Genomic DNA, 19,629 nt, shown 5'->3' on the forward strand with positions numbered 1-19,629 from the left:
CTCAAGAGCTCCAAGAAGAACTGCCGAGCCCTCGAGAGAGCCTGACGCAGAGACCCAACACCAGACAACATGACCACCATCAAGCTCGCCACTCGAAAACACCACCAACTGATCCACACCACCAAGAAAACCGCATTCAAGGAACGACTGGACAACAACGCACACAGCAGCAAGGAACTCTTCAACATCATCAAAGTGTTCTCCAACCCCAATGCCGGAAATAACGACATCACCCCATCACAAGACCTCTGCAACTCCCTCGCCTCCTACTTCCACAACAAGATCGCAGACATACACAACAGCTTCATCACACAGCCAACGCACCCCACGACCGCACCTGCCCCCCCCCCCACCACCCTCCGCGCCTGGCCCCCGATCAACACCGAAGAAACCCGACGCACGATGAACTCCATCCACTCCGGATCTCCAACCGACCCCTGCCCTCACCACGTCTTCAACAAGGCCGACGCTGTCATCGCACCCCACCTGCGAGACATCATCAACACCTCCTTTGACACCGCTACCTTCCCGGAGAGCTGGAAGCACGCCGAACTCAGCGCTCTACTGAAGAAACCATCAGCGGACCCCACCGAACTCAAAAACTACCGCCCCATCTCGCTCCTCCCATTTCCGGCCAAAGTCATCGAGAAGACCGTCAACAAGCAGCTGGCCGCCTTCCTCGAGACGAATGGATCCCTCGACCTCTCGCAGTCTGGCTTCTGGGCCAACCACAGCACCGAGACTGCCCTCATCGCAGCCACCGATGACATCCGAGCCCTGCTCGACTACGGGGAAACTGCGGCCCTCATCCTCCTGGACCTCTCCGCGACATTCGACACTGTCTGCCACCGCACCCTAGTGCAGCGCCTCAGCAACGTCGGAATCCAAGAGAAGGCACTAGAATGGATCATCAGTGGAGAAGTGTGGCTCAAGTGGTTGGAGCGGCAGACCCTGATGCAGAGGTCTGGCCCGGACCAGGGTTCAATTCCCCGCCTCGGCGGGTCTTGGGCTCAAATTTCCCCGGACCTGACAATTCTCGCCTCGGTGCCTATTCCAATCACGGAGTCCCACTCTGTAACTCTGGGCAATAGCTTGCTTAATCTCCACAAGGGCCCCTCGCAGCGGGATGCCTGGCTTTCACCTTGGGGATGCCCAGTAATGGGTTATCTCGCAGGGAATACCAGGACGGGTTCCCTAAGCAAGCGCCGGGAAACCCACTGTGCGCTATACAAGTACAAATACATTTACATTTACATTTACATCTCCTTCCTCACCGGAAGGACACAGAGAGTCCGCCTCCCCCCGTTCAGATCAGAAGCCGTCAAAGTCATCTGCGGCGCTCCTCGCTCAGCCCCACCCTCTTCAATGTCTACATGAGCCCCCTTGCGGGCATCGCACGCCAACACAACCTCAACATCATCTCCTACGCCGACGACACCCAGCTGATCCTCTCCCTCACCAACGACCCGCCACCGCCAGAGCCAACCTACACGAAGGGATGACAGACGTAGCCGAGTGGATGATGAACAGCCGCCTGAAACTGAACTCAGACAAGACGAAAGTCCTCATCCTGGGCTCTTCGCCCTCCGCCTGGGACGACTCCTGGCGGCCCCCCGCCCTGGGCAGCGCACCCAAACCTACAGACCACGCACGCAACCTGGGCTTCATCCTGGACTCCTCCCTCTCCATGGCCAGACAAGTCAACGCCGTCTCCTCGTCGTGTTTTAACATCCTGCGCATGCTACGTAAGATCTTCCGGTGGATCCCCACCGAGACCAGGAAGATGGTCACCCAGGCCCTTGTCACCAGCCGACTGGACTACGGCAACTCCCTCTACGCCGGAACCACTGCCAAACTCCAGAAGAGACTCCAGCGGATCCAGAATGCCTCAGCAAGACTCATCCTCGACATCCCCCGACTCAGCCACATCTCCGGACACATGAGAGACCTGCACTGGCTCCCGGTCAACAAGAGAATCACCTTCCGTCTCCTCACCCACGCACACAAAGCCCTACACAACCAAGGCCCAAGATACCTCAACAGCCGCCTCAACTTCTACACTCCCACACGCCAGCTTCGATCAACCAGCCGCGCCCTCGCCGCCATCCCCCGCATCCGAAGAGCAACCACAGGAGGAAGGTCCTTCTCCTACATGGCCGCCAAGACTTGGAACTCCCTCCCGACCCACCTCCGCTTGACCCAAGACCACCTCGCCTTCAGGAAGCAGCTCAAGACCTGGCTGTTCGGGCAGTAGCGAACCCCCCTCCACAAGCGCCTTGAGACCCTCCGGGTGAGTAGTGCGCTATATAAATGCACTGATTGATTAATTGACACACCCCCCGATATTGTTAGGCACTGCTGGGAGTTATGGCAACACACCCCCACCCCCCATACTGTTAGGCACTGCTGGGAGTCATGGCCACACACCCCATACTGTTAGGCACTGATGGGAGTCATGGCCACCCCCCATACTGTTAGGCACTGCTGGGAGTCATGGCAACACCCCCACCCCACATCACCCCATGCTGTTAGGCACTGCTGGGAGTCATGGCCACACACCCATACTGTTAGGCACTGCTGGGAGTCATGGCAATACCCCCCAAACCACCCCCATGCTGTTAGGCACTGCTGGGAGTCATGGCCACACACCCCATACTGTTAGGCACTGATGGGAGTCATGGCCACCCCCCATACTGTTAGGCACTGCTGGGAGTCATGGCAACACCCCCCAAACCACCTCCATGCTGTTAGGCACTGTTGGGAGTCATGGCCACACCCCCCACACCACCCCCATACTGTTAGTCACTTCTGGGAGTCATGGCACCCCCCCCCCCATACTGATAGGCACTGTTGGGAGTCATGGCCACACACCTCCTCATACTGTTAGGCACTGCTGGGAGTCATGGCCACACCCCCCACACCACCCCCATGCTGTTAGGCACTGATGAGTGTCATGGCCACACCCCTCATCCCCCATACTGTTAGGCACTGCTGGGAGTCATGGCCACACACCCCCACACCACCCCCATACTGTTAGGCACTGCTGGGAGTCATGGCCACATACCCCCACACCACCCCCATACTGTTAGGCACTGCTGGGAGTCATGGCCACCCCCCCCCATACTGTTAGGCACTGCTGGTAGTCCCCCAATGTAACATTAGTTGTTTGTATACTCACCAGGCCCCACGGCTCCTTCGATTCCGTGTACTCTCACCTTTGGTAGCAGGGCCATGACTTTCTCCTCCCAGGGATGGTATTGTGCAGGTCTCATCCATCTTGCGCTTGACCATCCTCCACAGATCGTACCACCTGGCCTGGCAAGCCTTCCTGGTGTGCCTGATGGCTGCAACAGCATTGACCTTATCAACAATCCTCTCCCACAGGCGCGTTTTTCAGCTATGGTGGTCTGTCTGACCAATGCACCAGACAGCTGTGGCTCAACTCTGATGAATTCATCTGTAAGGATCTCCATCTGTGGGTTAGTGATTCTCTGGTGTGGTCATGGTGTGGGCTGTATGTGATTGGGGGGTTATGGTGTGTATGGATGAGTGTGTGTGGGTCTGATTGTGTAGGGGGTGGTGTGTGTATGAATGAGATAGGGTGTATGTAAGAAGGTGTATGGCTGCAGTTGTTGGTGTGCTATCAGTGTCTTTGCACAAATAGGTATGTTGCAAAGGATGATGGGTTGTATGTGTGGGCCCTTTTATTGGTCCATTTGTGGGTGTGGCTTTTTTAGAATTTTTGGTGGGTCTGTTATAAGGGGTGGGTGTGACTTGGTCCCTCTGTTTGCTTGTTTGGATGTGGCCAGGACATTGTTTTCCTATGGTGTGTACAGAGGAGACATGTTTTGTGGGGTTGTGCGACTCGTTTGTACCCTCCTTGTGCTGGTTTTGGGGTTTGTGTGCGCTTTATTAGTGGGGGTTGTGCAGTTTGTTTTTGTTGTTGTTGCTGGCTCATAAGGGACGTTTTTGGGGTGTTCGCGTTTGCTTTCTTGAGTGATGTGCGGTTCGTATTTGTTGTTGCGGCTGGCTGTTACGGTCTGTTTTCGGGGGGGTTCGTGTACGCTTGATTGAGGGGTGTGCGGGTTGTAATAGTTGGTGCAACTGGCTGTTACGGTCCATTTTCGGGGGGGGTTCGTGTACGCTTGATTGAGGGGTGTGCGGGTTGTATTTGTTTGTGCGGCTGGCTGTTATGGTCCGTTTTGGGGGGGGTCGTGTACGCTTGATTGAGGGTGTGCGGATCGCATTTGTTGGTGCAGCTGGCTGTTACGGTCCGTTTTCGGGGTGGGCGTTCGTGTACGCTTGATTGAGGGGTGTGCGGTTCGAATTCGTTGGTGTGGCTGGCTGTTACGGTCCGTTTTTTGGGGGGGTTCGTGTACGCTTGATTGTGGGGTGTGCGGGTCGTATTTGTCAGTGCAGCTGGCTGTTACGGTCCATTTTCGGGGGGGTTCGTGTACGCTTGATTGAGGGGTGTGCGGGTTGTAATAGTTGGTGCAGCTGGCTGTTACGGTCCATTTTCGGGGGGGTTCGTGTACGCTTGATTGAGGGGTGTGCAGGTTGTATTTGTTTGTGCGGCTGGCTGTTATGGTCCGTTTTGGGGGGGGTTCCTGTACGCTTGATTGAGGATGTGCGGATCGCATTTGTTGATGCAGTTGGCTGTTACGGTCCGTTTTCGGGGCTGGCGTTCGTGTACGCTTGATTGAGGGGTGTGCGGTTCGTATTCATTGGTGCCGCTGGCTGTTATGGTCCGTTTTCGGGGGGTTCGTGTACGCTTGATTTAGGGGTGTGCGGGTCGTATTTGTTGGTGCGGCTGGCTGCTACAGTTCGTTTTCAGGGGGGGTTCGTGTACGCTTGATTGAGGGGTGTGCGGGTTGTATTTGTTTGTGCGGCTGGCTGTTACGGTCCGTTTTCGGGGTGGGCGTTCGTGTACGCTTGATTGAGGGGTGTGCGGTTCGAATTCGTTGCTGCGGCTGGCTGTTACGGTCCGTTTTCGGGGGGGGTTCGTGTACGCTTGATTGTGGGGTGTGCGGGTCGTATTTGTCAGTGCGGCTGGCTGTTACGGTCCATTTTCGGGGGGGTTCGTGTACGCTTGATTGAGGGGTGTGCGGGTTGTAATAGTTGGTGCAGCTGGCTGTTACGGTCCATTTTCGGGGGGGGGTTCGTGTACGCTTGATTGAGGGGTGTGCGGGTTGTATTTGTTTGCGCGGCTGGCTGTTACGGTCCATTTTCGGGGGGGTTCGTGTACGCTTGATTGAGGGGTGTGCGGGTTGTATTTGTTTGTGCGGCTGGCTGTTATGGTCCGTTTTGGGGGGGTTCGTGTACGCTTGATTGAGGGTGTGCGGATCGCATTTGTTGGTGCAGCTGGCTGTTACGGTCCGTTTTCGGGGTGGGCGTTCGTGTACGCTTGATTGAGGGGTGTGCGGTTCGAATTCGTTGGTGCGGCTGGCTGTTACAATCCGTTTTCGGGGGGGTTTGTGTACGCTTGATTGTGGGGTGTGCGGGTCGTATTTGTCAGTGCGGCTGGCTGTTACGGTCCATTTTCGGGGGGGTTCGTGTACGCTTGATTGAGGGGTGTGCGGGTTGTAATAGTTGGTGCAGCTGGCTGTTACGGTCCATTTTCGGGGGGGGTTCGTGTACGCTTGATTGAGGGGTGTGCGGGTTGTATTTGTTTGTGCGGCTGGCTGTTATGGTCCGTTTTGGGGGGGGTTCATGTACGCTTGATTGAGGGTGTGCGGATCGCATTTGTTGGTGCAGCTGGCTGTTACGGTCCGTTTTCGGGGTGGGCGTTCGTGTACGCTTGATTGAGGGGTGTGCGGTTCGTATTCATTGGTGCCGCTGGCTGTTATGGCCTGTTTTCGGGGGGTTCGTGTACGCTTGATTTAGGGGTGTGCGGGTCGTATTTGTTGGTGCGGCTGGCTGCTACAGTTCGTTTTCAGGGGGGGTTCGTGTACGCTTGATTCAGGGGTGTGTGGGTCGTATTTGTTGGTGCGGCTGGCTGTTACGGTCCGTTTTCGGGGGGGTTCATGTACGCTTGATTGTGGGGTGTGCAGGTCATATTTGTTGGTGCGGCTGGCTGTTACCGTCCATTTTTGGGGGCGGTTCGTGTATGTTTGATTGAGGGGTGTGCGGGTCATATTTATTGGTGCCACTGGCTGTTACGGTCTGTTTTTGGGGGGGTCGTGTACGCTTCATTGAGGGGTGTGTGGGTCGTATTTGTTGGTGCGGCTGGCTGTTACGGTCCGTTTTCGGGGGGTTTGTGTACGCTTGGTTGTGGGGTGTGTGGGTCGTATTTGTTGATGCGGCTGGCTGTTACGGTCCGTTTTTGGGGGGGTAGGTTCGTGTACGCTTGATTGAGGGGTGTGCGGTTCGTATATGTTGGTGCGGCTCACGTATACAGGATGTTTTCCGTACGAATCATGCTTCATGCGCGACTACGTTTGCCCGTACAAATCGGGAACTTGGTACCTGGTCTGGATCGTACTTGTTAGTTCGTACGGCATGTTTACAAATCGTACAGTTTGGGTTCAGATGACATTTTGTACGGATCTTCGATTGTGGTTTGTACGGTTCGCTGATATTCGGACGTATTTTCGGGATTTGGATCGTACTAAGCAATTCGGACATTCTTTTTAATTCGTAGGGAGACGGCTACGAATACGAAACGTACAACGGTTTTTTATCCCGAATCGGAATCGACCCCCATGTATGACGGTTCAGGGAGCTGTGCAGGTATGGCTATGGAGGGGTTTGCAGGGCTATGGACGGGGGAGAGGGTTGGTTGGATGCATTTCCGCTGAGAGCAGTATTGAATCTTTTTTTTAAATCTGCTTTCTGCTCTGTCACTCTTTACTGGAAGCAGTCTCTGTATACGATGGCCAGGTTTTGAGCTTTGGGAAACAGTTAATGTCTTCACGTGTCAGAAATGAATGTCTCCTCCTTAAGGGGGACTCTGCCCAGTCTCAGATTATATCCCACGGCAAAAAACAGCGGCAAGGAGGGTCGGTTTCACCCATAAATTGTCTCCTCTTAGTTAAACGCTTGTCACCCATTTCCTGGCCCTATACCCATTCTACCCGAGCATTTGGAATTCATTAGTACTATTCCCAGCAATGCACCGTCACACAGAATCTTATAAAAAAATAATTTCATAGTTCGCATGTTGGGAGGTAAACCCAAATCATTTATAAAAGGTAAATTCTGGCAGAACACAGGGAGCCTAGGGCACCACAGCGCAGTTGTGATTTGTGAGGCAAAGGGCTGTTTGCCTTTCTTTCAGCAGTAGAACCGTAGCGTGCAAATGAAAGGCGGCTAATGAACACGGAGCACATTGTTGTCACAGTACCATTGTTCTTCCCTAAGAAAAGTCTGAACCGAAATGTTTAAACACTGGGAGATTACAAAAGTACAGTGCTGGATTAGTGCCATTCCTAGACGAACAGTGAATCCCAACCTTCTCCCGCCCACATTCACTCTTATGCCCAAATTAAAGCACACAAATGAAAGTTAGTTACACGCGCACGTCCGGTTTCATCAGTCTTCTGACTTCTATTTGTTTTTAATTTACACCGTACAAATCAACACAGACACAGACCTTCAGAACCATAAACAGCAGCTCAGTCGTGGGCGGCTCGCAATTCTGAATGAGGGGGTGGGGGGGACATAAAAAACAGTTGCGGGCGGCTCGCAATTCTAGAGGGGGTCGGGGGGACATAAATAACGTACCTGCATGATCCCGATCCCATGCTGCCTCTCCGTCCAGTTCCTGGGCAGGTCCAGAGCAGGAACAGGTCTGGGCCGGGCCGGATTGGGGTCAACTTCACACTGACGGCCGGTGTCTCACTCTCAGCCAATCCAGAACCTGCATTATCAGCGCCAGGATTCGCTAGGGCACGGATACCGCCCGCCCACTAGGAGACCGGGGGTCTGCGATGGCCTCTCGGTTCCCCCCCTCCCTCGCGCTCCGAAGGTAATAAGGGCTGACTGACAGTGCGCATGGACAGGCTGGTCATGAAAATGACCAGCCCAAACTCGATCATGCGCACTATGCGCCCGCCCTGTCAGTCTGTCTGGCTGTCACTCAAACAGGGTTGAGTGCTGCTCCAGCCCCGCCCCCACAACCTTCAGCGTCCGATTGCCGCTAGCGCGTCCCAGCAGCACTGAGAGTCGAGAAATTGAATTGCTTTTATGAGGCTAGTGGGGCAACGCCCCAGCCCCCCCAGTGGACGCACCGCCACTGGATATTTCTGGCTCACAATATTTATGACTCAATATTTCTGCCAGTTGATATAAAAAACTCGATATTATGTCTGCACACCATACTTTCATGTCTCCTCATTTGTTCCTCTTTCTATGTGTGCTGCATTCTGCAGCATGTGTAGAAAGAGGAAAAATCCATCAATTATTTTTTTTGTGCAAGAAGGTGTTCCTTCCTGCTCAATACTATTATCCCTACAATTCAGGCATCCTTGAAACATGACGCAAGGGTGCCTGCTCTGGCAGCCAATTGTGCGCCAGCGCGGGGGAAAGCACACAGATGCATCGTGTTGTTGTAAATCAAATCCATCCCTGTGCTTTTAAAATGATGCAGCTCGGTGCACCAAAATGGCTTGCGACGCTGCGCTGCATAGTTTGTTTGTAAATGAGGCCCAAAATCTTTTGTTTCTGTTTGAGTGTAGGGAGCAAACGTTCGGTTGTGCCAGCAAGATCCTGTTTCTGCATTCACATGCAAGCCTTTTAAACTGCTCTAGCAGATGTGCTAATCCTTTACATTTGGATTGCAAATTACTGTTTTCCATTCATTAACTGTAATATATTTAAGCTTGACAAAGTCCTATTGTAAAGATCGATGCTTTGTCTGTCAGTATACTAAAAGTGATTTGATCTAACATGTTCTAGAATATGTAAATTATTAAGGACATGTCTACCAAAACGATTAATTTACCATAATTTAAATCATGTTAATCAACTACTTTTCAATTGATGGCTATTTTGAACAATAATGCAATAAATTAACAACAACGCAGCATTTAGGCACAGTTGCCATACTACTCTGTGTGTCCTTTAATCACAGGAGTTGCCTTTGGGATTAGAGCTCCATACAAGTAGGAGCTGTGAATTTATGGCAGAGGTTGGCTTTGTTTATTTAGTAATTGTGTCCATTGTGCTCACTTTTGTTAAAGCTGCATGCTTCCTAAAAATGGATATCAAATAATAAAATCTCAAGGCTGCTGCTTCAGAATCATAGTGTATTTTTGACACTCTGACATGAATACAAAATATGGTATTTGTTCCTTCAGTGGAGCTGCAAGACTGTCAAACGCATGATCACTGATGATACTGTTAGGTTATGTTACGTGAATTTGTAGGCGCTGAGTGGGGCAGGCCTGAGGGAGGAGGAGGAGATCATTTCTGTTTCCTCTGGAAGAGTCATGTCTTGAAGTTCCTTCTGTAGTCCATGAGGGAGGGGGAGATTCTGAGGTGTTTGGGGAGGTCATTACTCGGTCTTGGCTGAGAGGTATGAGAAGGAGCATCCTCCACTTCTGGTCTTCTTGATTCGAGGGAGGTGTGCTCGTGCCTTGGGTGCAGATTGATGTGTCTGGTTGGTTGATAGAAGTTAAGGTGGTGGCTGAGGTAAGCTGGACCAGTGTTGTGGAGAGCTCTGTAGCCATGGATAAGTAGTTTGAACTTACATATTTCCTGGGATGGGATCCAGGTGAAATTGTATAGGGGTGGAGAGATGTGGTTATTTTGCAGGATGTTTAGGATGGGCTTAACGCAGCAGCCTGGGTTTTCCTGCACACTGTTCTTCTCACCAACCAAGACTCTGCCCACTCCAGAATCTACTTAATGTAGGCCACAGCATGACCACAATGGTACACACCTCTGGCAGGCTGGCAGTAGCATTCTTGATGGTTGATGGTTTGGAGTTAGCATAGAGTGACGTTAATAGGCCCTGTGCACAAACACTTTCATTTTACATGTTCACATTGTTTAAAGTTGACATCTCTTTAAACTGTGACTTTTAGCACATACTTTACTTTTGCACCCTTATGAGATAGTGTACTTGTTTACAATACATTTCATAGGCACATTATAATACCTTAGAACATTCTGTTCAAGGACTTGATACAATGTGCAAATTGGCCTTGTGATTTTTTTTTTATGTCGGTTCAGCAACAACCCTGGGTGGGTAGAATCGCCAATGACAGCCAGCCCAGAGCTCAAGCACAAAATGAATGGATCCAGTTTTATTATGTAAACTACGCCAAGCCTTTGTTCAGAAGAGGGGCATTTCAATGGATTGTCGTTGTCATTTCGTGCCTGAATTATAGCCGAGCTGAATTCCATTACTGTCCTGAGAGGCCTGTTCTACACCAAGACTGGCTACTGTATGACAAATACAGGTAAGTAAATGGGGAGCCAGACCACTCTAAGGTATTTGTCAGAATTGCATCCATCCTATGCTGTCTAGGATAGGCAGTGTTATGTAGGAGTAAAATTATATCTATTCATATGACCAATACTACAATTACAATAGTTGAATTATACATCTTCTTAATCTTCACCATTCTTGTAATGCTGGTTACTATGCTCTATTTTCTTCTACTGATAATGGCAGCACACATATTTTACACTTGAATGCAATTGCTTCAATAAACATTTAAATGCCGATATGTGTACTTCTTGTATCACCCTTTGGGCATGCCTGAGTTGACAATGAAAGATTTGATCTGTTACGGCGATTTCCTTGGTGAAATTAGGGTTCCCATGTACTGAGATTGCAGACACCATCAGGCACTGTGTAAGGTTTACGGGGTCCAGATGGCACACTGTGACCTATCCAGGAACTAGGTTAATATATTCTGATGACATGGGAGGACTCGGTTCCCTTAGTTTTGAAACTTATGTTGTGCAAATGCACTGTCTTACTGAATCAGTAGGAACTGTAGGACATAGGACATTACAATGAGTTCCATTAAGATAAATGCAGTATTCGAATGAGGGAGTGGTAATTGCTAAGTGTATTTTGTTATAGAGTGTTAAAGAGTGTAGGAGTCATATGTTTACATGATGAGGCTGAAGTGTACTTGTGGCACTTCTCTGTAGTTTAAACATGCACTGCAAATCTTGCTGAATGAATGGCACCATGCTTGGTGGTGACTCATACTCCTGCATGAGCCATAGAGGGTATTTTAGTCTCAGTGAGTCCTAGGTATCAGGCTCTGCTTTCAGTCTTCTTCGGGGCAGTGCTGAGAGTCCAATACCCGCCCCCTCTGAACTGCCTCAGAGTCCGAATGCAATGATACAGACAACCGAGACAATTCAGACGTCGCGGGAAAGGAAGGGGACAGCGGGGAGGGAGATCTGAAATGACAAATAACAGGGAATTAGAACACCCCACCTCCCTTAACCTATAAGTGTCACCTTCCTTATGTCCTTTACAAGAAAACCCCAAATGTGAGTAGGCTATACCTGTAAAGGAAAATGCAACGGACCAAATCCAATGGAGACAGTTGCTTGAGGAGGTATCAGGAACTATACCCAACTGTGAATATAAAACAATACACATTCAAGGTCCTCTGATAAGTAGAAACAATTCCAGACTCTCCTATGTGAGGGTGTATTACACATACCATTTACTATGCATCAACTCTCTTAGTATGGGTACTTCACTGTTCCAATACTGCAATACCCCTCATGTCTCCTGAATAAACGAGATAAGTAAATAATAATGAACCCTGCATATCGAAAGAATCCACAACGAGAATACAGGCGTGTAAGATCCTTCGTGTTAGTACTTTGTAATTACTTCACACAATGGTTTACTTCCCCCTGTTAACATGAACACACAATAGTTCTGTATGCTCGGCTCCGTTTAGCTGGACTGCGAGGCTCTGTGTTACACTCACACGTATGAGTCCTATCGCACCACTCTTCTCCTCTTTGCCATAAAGTAACTGGTATATACAATCTTTGGGCAAAAGCAGTTATCACAGGGTGTTGCCACATACACAAGGGTCTTTATCCCTGTGGCCGGAGTTGCCCAAACAAACCCTCTGGTATTTCCACTGAATGTCTGATACCTGTGTTCCTCTCAGCCGAGAGAAACCACCAAGACGAGACAGCAGGCAGGGTGCGCTGTTGGGATCAGTGGTACCAACGCCTCGCACCCCAAACAGAACAAGGTACTCACGAACACGTAGGACTTGGGAAAACAAGTCAGGAATCCTACCGCGGCTTGCTCAAGAACCAAGAACGCCTCCACAGAATCGAATTATCGGCGTTTCCCCGCCGCTTACAGCAGCCCTTTATTTCCCGGTCTGCGCGCGCATCTCACGTTGTTGCGTGACGTATGCACGGCATGCCGGGAAATGTAGTCTTTAACGCGGAAAGCCCGTGTTTTCCGATGGCCCCACGCCACCGAAGCTGCAGACCTTGACAGTACATCCCCCTTCACAAGGGGGGCTGACCCCGCCCGCGGCTTATCCGGAAACAATCGGTGAAACTGGGCCACCAACCGGGGAGCCCGAACAGCCCCTGCAGGCTCCCAGGAATCCTCCTCCCGTCCATACCCCTTGCAGGAGAGCAAATACTGTAGACGACCCCTTACCCATCTAGAGTCCAGGATCCGTCTCACCTCATACTCACTATCCTGCTGCACCCAGATAGGCAAAGGAGCCCTACTAACAGGACACCTGGAGGGCTTCAAGAGGGAAACGTGGAAGACCGGATGAATGCGCAACTGCGCAGGTAACCGCAGCCGAACAGCCACCGGATTTACATGTCCCAACACTCGGTAAGGCCCAATAAACCGGGGATTGAACACGCTATGTCTCCTGAACCTGATATGTTTGGTGGACAACCACACCAAGTCCCCCTTTCTATACACTGGATTGGGTCTCCGATGCTTGTCTGCTTGGAGTTTGTATCTTGCCTTGGCCTGTGCCAGATTCTTGCGCGTATCCAAAAGCACTTTGCGTACCCGCAACAATCTGTCCCTCACCTCTGGCAGCTTCACATTGTCACTCGGCAAAAGCATAGGGGTGAATCTAGGGTGATGCCCATAGGAGCAAAAGAATGGTGAGTATTGAGTGGATGCGTGTTGCGTGCTGTTATAGGCTACTTCCGCCACCCACAACCAGTTTACCCAAGAGTCACTGCTTTCCTGCACATAACAATGGAGATATTGTTTCAGAGATTGGTTCAATCTCTCCGTTTGCCCATCTGATTGCGGGTGGAAACTGGTGGACACCGAAAACGTTATGCGCAATGCAGCACACCAAGTTTTCCAAAAACGGGCAGTGAATTGGGCCCCTCGGTCAGATACAATGTCCCTGGGAAGGCCGTGTAGTCGTACTATGTTCACAAGGAGTAAATGAGCTAATTGGCCCGCAGTGGGCACCTGCGTGCAAGCGATGAAATGGCCCATTTTGGTCAAGAAATCCACAACCCCTACAATTATCGGTTGTGCCTTGGTCTTTCGGAAGTCCCACTATGAAGTCTACTGAAAACCTCTCCCATGGATGCTCTGGAGTGGGCAGAGGTTGCAGTAATCCCTGAGGCTTTTGTCTGTCCGTTTTCATCCGATTGCAGGTGACACATTCTGCCACCCAACGGCTTAAATCAGGTCTGATGGAAGGCCACCAGAATTGTCTCTGGGTTTTCTCCAGCGTTTTGATAAAACCCATGTGTCCGGCACTTGGGACTTCGTGGCACCAGGAGAACACTGTTTTATGTAAATTAATCGAGGGTATTAAGACCTGCTTTCCTCTCATCGGTATGCCATCTTTTATCTTCCATTCCGGATGGTGTCTAAGCCATGTGCGCCAAACACAGGTCTGTGCTCCTCTCCTGACCCCCAACAGAAAATCACTGGTTTGAGTTGCTCCTATGACGTTGGCCGGTTCTATGATGGATCGGATGGGTTTCTCTGTGGGAAGCAGGAGATTTTCTCTTTGTGTTAGCGCGTCCGCCTTTCTATTGTTCGAACCAGGCCGGAATGTAACCACAAAGCGGAACTCCTCAAAAAACATCATCCATCGGAGTTGTCGGGGAGACAAATGTCTGGCGGTCCGTAGAAACTGCAAATTTCGATGGTCAGTGTAGACCGTGACCAGGTGCTTAGCTCCCATCAGCCAGTGTCTCCATTCCACGAAGGCATCTTGAATGGCCAACAGCTCCTTTTCCGCGATCGTATAGTTAATTTCCGCGGGACTGAGCTTGCGTGACATGTAGGCTATAGGATGGAGCGTTCCAGTAGAGACATCTTTTTGTGATAGCACAGCCCCCAGTGCTATTTCAGACGCATCCGCCTCGACAATGAAAGGGATGTCGGGATTGGCATGTGTTAATACTGGTGCGGTGGAGAAAGCGTCCTTTAGCTTGTCAAACGCGGTTTGTGCTTCGTCATCCCACACAAACCGTACGTTTTTTCTCGTGAGCCGAGTGAGTGGTGAAACCATTCCAGAGAACCCGGATATAAACCTTCTGTAAAAGTTGGCAAACCCCAACAGGCTCTGGATATCTTTGACGTTGTTTGGACGAGGCCACCCCACAATGGCCTGCACCTTTCTCTCAGCCATTATGTGCCCCGACGGAGTAAGCATTACCCCAAGAAATTCCACCGTCGTCACATGAAATTCACACTTGGTGATTTTGCAGAATAGATGATGCTTCTGTAGCGCGTGCAACACTGATTTCACATGCGTTACGTGTTCCTCGGTTGAATTTGAATATATGTGGATGTCGTCAATATAAACAACAACATGATGGTCCAAATATTCGCGAAGCACTTCATTTAAGAAGAATTGAAATGCGGCCGGGGCATTACAGAGCCCAAAGGGCATGACCCAATATTCATAAAGCCCGTACCGTGTCTTAAATGCCGTCTTCCACTCATCACCCCGTCTAATACGAACAAGGTGATATGCACCACGCAAATCTAGCTTGGAGTATTTGCGCGCGGCACGGACCTGTTCCAGTAACACTGGGATCAAGGGTAGTGGATACTGATTTTTTACGGTGATGGAATTCAACGCTCTGTAGTCGATGCAGCATCTCTTTTCACCATTGGCCTTCGGTATAAAAAATAACGGGGATGCTGCAGGGGATCGAGAAGGTCTGATGTATCCAAGAGCCAGATACTTATCCAGATAGGCTCGCAATGTCTCGTTTTCGGGTATGGTAAGAGCATAAATTCTCCCATTGGGAATTTCAGAGCCAGGTATGAGGTCGATGCGGCAGTCATACGATCGATGTGGAGGAAGAACCTCAGCCTCCTTATCACTGAATACTGCTTCATACTCAGCGTAACACTGGGGAAGAGACACTTCTTTTTCTGCGGCTGTGGCTATTGTATGCAAAGAAGACAATGTTTGTGCCAGGCTCCAGACCCCCGAAAGACAGTGTTCCAAGCAATAGGGAGAAAGAAACTGAATCGTCTTTGTGGTCCATCTTATCTCAGGATCGTGTTTTTGTAACCACGGAAGCCCTAATATGATCCCATATTGCGGTGCTTCGATAATGTTGAACTCCAGGTGTTCATGGTGGGTGTGATCATGACTAACCTCATACTCCAGAGTATGGTATGTGATGGGTCCCGCTTGTAGTTCGTTCCCATCAACCGCGTAGACCGTTTCAGGACTTTCTTTGGGAACTAGCTGCACTCCCAATCGACGGGCCTCGGTGATATCCATGAAACATCCAGTCGCCCCTGAATCAACCATTGCTCGAATGTCTTTCCTCACCTCATCAATCAAAATAGTCATGTTCAAAAAGAGGTGCTTCCTCTCATATTCCGCTTTTGGGGTAAGGGAAGTGATGATATGTGTGCTTGAGTGCCTCCCTTCGTTTGCCTTCAAGCTTTGGAGTTTTCCGTTTCCTTATCATTGATTCCTGCAAGGTTTTGTCCTCCCCGAAACCTGTTAGCTTTGGGTTTCACTGGGCATTCACGTAGAAAATGTCCTTTTTTCCCACAGTATAAACATAGTCCTTGTTTACGTCTATGTTCCCTTTCACTGGCGGTCAAGGAGGCTTGCACTGCTCCTATATCCATAGGCTCAGGGGATGTAACCGTTTTGTCTCCACTACTCGCCTGTTCGTATGGCAGAAAGGCTTGTTCTTTCTTCTTATGTTCCCCTTTCCTTTCCTTCATTCGATGGTCCAGGCGTAGAGCGAGTTCTATCAGGGCAGAGCATGTACGGGGTTGGGGGTCTATGTGGGCCAGAACATCTTTCATTTCTTCACTAAGGCCTTGATAGAATAAGGCTGATCTCTTGGCTTCAGGCCAATCCGTTTCAGCCACTAGTCGTCTGAAATTGTTTAAATAGGTAACCAGATCAGCATCTCCCTGTTTCAGTTTTAACAACTCCCTATCTGCCGTGAAGGTTTCCGCTCTCCTATCAAAGGTTTTTTCAAATTCCTCCCTGAAATTATCCCAGTGATATAAGAGTGGGTCGTCCCTTCTAACTATCGGAACCGCCCACTGTGCTGCTTCCCCCCCTAGATATGAGATAAGGAAAGCAACCCTCGCTTGGTGCGTAGAAAACATCTTAGGCTTACACATGAAGTGCAACTGGACCTGCGTCATAAATACTTGTACTTTTTTGTTATCCCCATAGAATCGTTCAGGAGGAGCTAGAGGGATTTGTGCAGGCATCTCAACCACCACGGAGGTAGTAGGGGACGAGCCACTCGTTGCCCCATCCTGTGCTGCAGTAGTAGTGGGCAATCTATCTACCCTGGCTCGTAATTGTGCATTCTCAGCCCTTGAGGCAGCTACCTCTCTATTGGAAGCTGCCAGCTCCACTTGAACTAAGGCCAAAGCAGCCAAGACATCCTCTAAGGTAGTCATGGCGGAATCTCAGCACTGCCAAGAAGAGGCAAAATTCTTGGGCCGATAATTCTATCAGGCTCTGCTTTCCGTCTTCTTCGGGGCAGTGCTGAGAGTCCAATACCCGCCCCCTCTGAACTGCCTCAGAGTCCGAATGCAATGATACAGACAACCGAGACAATTCAGACGTCGCGGGAAATGAAGGGGACAGCGGGGAGGGAGATCTGAAATGACAAATAACAGGGAATTAGAACACCCCACCTCCCTTAACCTATAAGTGTCACCTTCCTTATGTCCCTTACAAGAAAACCCCAAATGTGAGTAGGCTATACCTGTAAAGGAAAATACAACGGACCAAATCCAATGGAGACAGTTGCTTGAGGAGGTATCAGGAACTATACCCAACTGTGAATATAAAACAATACACATTCAAGGTCCTCTGATAAGTAGAAACAATTCCAGACTCTCGTATGTGAGGGTGTATTACACATACCATTTACTATGCATCAACTCTCTTAGTATGGGTACTTCACTGTTCCAATACTGCAATACCCCTCATGTCTCCTGAATAAACGAGATAAGTAAATAATAATGAACCCTGCATATAGAAAGAATCCACAAAGAGAATACAGGCGTGTAAGATCCTTCGTGTTAGTACTTTGTAATTACTTCACACAATGGTTTACTTCCCCCTGTTAACATGAACACACAATAGTTCTGTATGCTCGGCTCCGTTTAGCTGGACTGCAAGGCTCTGTGTTACACTCACACGTATGAGTCCTATCGCACCACTCTTCTCCTCTTTGCCATAAAGTAACTGGTATATACAATCTTTGGGCAAAAGCAGTTATCGCAGGGTGTTGCCACATACACAAGGGTCTCTATCCCTGTGGCCGGAGTTGCCCAAACAAACCCTCTGGTATTTCCACTGAATGTCTGATACCTGTGTTCCTCTCAGCCAAGAGAAACCACCAAGACGAGACAGCAGGCAGGGTGCGCTGTTGGGATCAGTGGTACCAACGCCTCGCACCCCAAACAGAACAAGGTACTCACGAACACGTAGGACTTGGGAAAACAAGTCAGGAATCCTACCGCGGCTTGCTCAAGAACCAAGAACGCCTCCACAGAATCGAATTATCGGCGTTTCCCCGCCGCTTACAGCAGCCCTTTATTTCCCGGTCTGCGCGCGCATCTCACGTTGTTGCGTGACGTATGCACGGCATGCCGGGAAATGTAGTCTTTAACGCGGAAAGCCCGTGTTTTCCGATGGCCCCACACCACCGAAGCTGCAGACCTTGACACTAAGCACGTGTGAGTAAACCTGAGTACGTGGGGCAGCCACTGGGAATATAAAACGTCCAATTGATCTCTACTTGTGAGGCTGTGCCATACCTCTAAGGAGCATTGTATAAAATAACTGTCTTAGACAGATTAGGATGCGCTTAACCATATGCTGCTCTAACTTGTGATTTGACGTCTGCACCTGAATATAGGTTGCATTGGCCATATGAAGATGCATCAGACAAATGATGGAAGCACCTTTGAAGGTAAGGCTGTGTTGGAGCTTGCAAGGCCAAAATAACCTACTGTGGCAAGGTATGGACCTAATGTATGAGGGTTGTATAGAACATATGAAATTCTGTACATCATCTTGATGTAGGGCTTGGGCGAGTGAGGATGTATTTACCATATGATGGTCAAGCTGTGCAAATTATGATTTAACATAAATATGAAAGTCTGAACCTTGGCATGTGAGGCTGTGCCTAGATGTATTCAGCAGTGTTTGATGGAACAACACAAACCCTGTGAACATCTTCATTAATTGATCATGAAATGCTGCTAGAGTGGTGTAGTAACTGTCGAGTCAACAATATGTTGAGATGGTAAGTATAGTACAAATTAATCGTAATTCCCATAGAAGGGCATAAAAGTGCATTCAAGCACTATGGACACTGTATAGTCACCGCTCACCAACTGCCCAATTCCAACTGTCACCATGAACAGGCTTGCGTGCTAACGGGCAGCGCGAGACAGCTGACGCACACTGACCTTGCACGCGGATCGCGTGAGGAAGAACATTACATTTATCTCCTTTTCTTAAGGGAGAGAAACAAGGGGTAGGAGAAATACAGCACAAGAGAGAAATAGTGAAAAAAGAAGGAAGGAATGAAGGAAAAAGGGACGAAGGAAAGAAAGGAGAGAAAGAAAGAAAATAAGAATAGACATGAACGAGGGAGAGAAATGCATGAGAAAGTAATCACCTGTACCTCAAAGGTAATCTGACAACTCTTGTACTTCTCCTAGGAAATACAACAGGATTGTTTTGAACATACGTATCACATTTTCAGGACCCCGAATAGGGTGACTGATAGACATCAGAACTTAACCTTGAACGCTCCTTAGCTTTATCACAAACTTTTACAATTTTGTTCATGTTCCACCAATTACCATTGTTAACATGTACTGCACTACCACATACCTTAATAATGGAGACCGGTTCACTGTACTTCAATTCAAATGTTTTTACATAACCCTGCCTCTTAATTTTGACTAAGTCACCTTCAACAAATTCCCTTTTTGAGACATGTTTCCTAGTGTCAAAGTATGTCTTTTGTTTGATTTGGACGTCACAGACTTTGGTTCTAACCATAACATCAAGGTCTGCTACAGATGTACTGCATGTGAACCACTTAGACAATCATGCTGGTCTAAAATTTGTGCTGGGGTTCCTGCCCTTGAGAAGCTCAAGAGGTGAGACACCCGTGGTTGAGTGGGGCGTGGACCTGTAGAACCACAGC

Source organism: Lissotriton vulgaris, chromosome 6, assembly GCF_964263255.1.
Source record: "Lissotriton vulgaris chromosome 6, aLisVul1.2, whole genome shotgun sequence".
Classification (NCBI taxonomy): Eukaryota; Metazoa; Chordata; class Amphibia; order Caudata; family Salamandridae; genus Lissotriton; species Lissotriton vulgaris.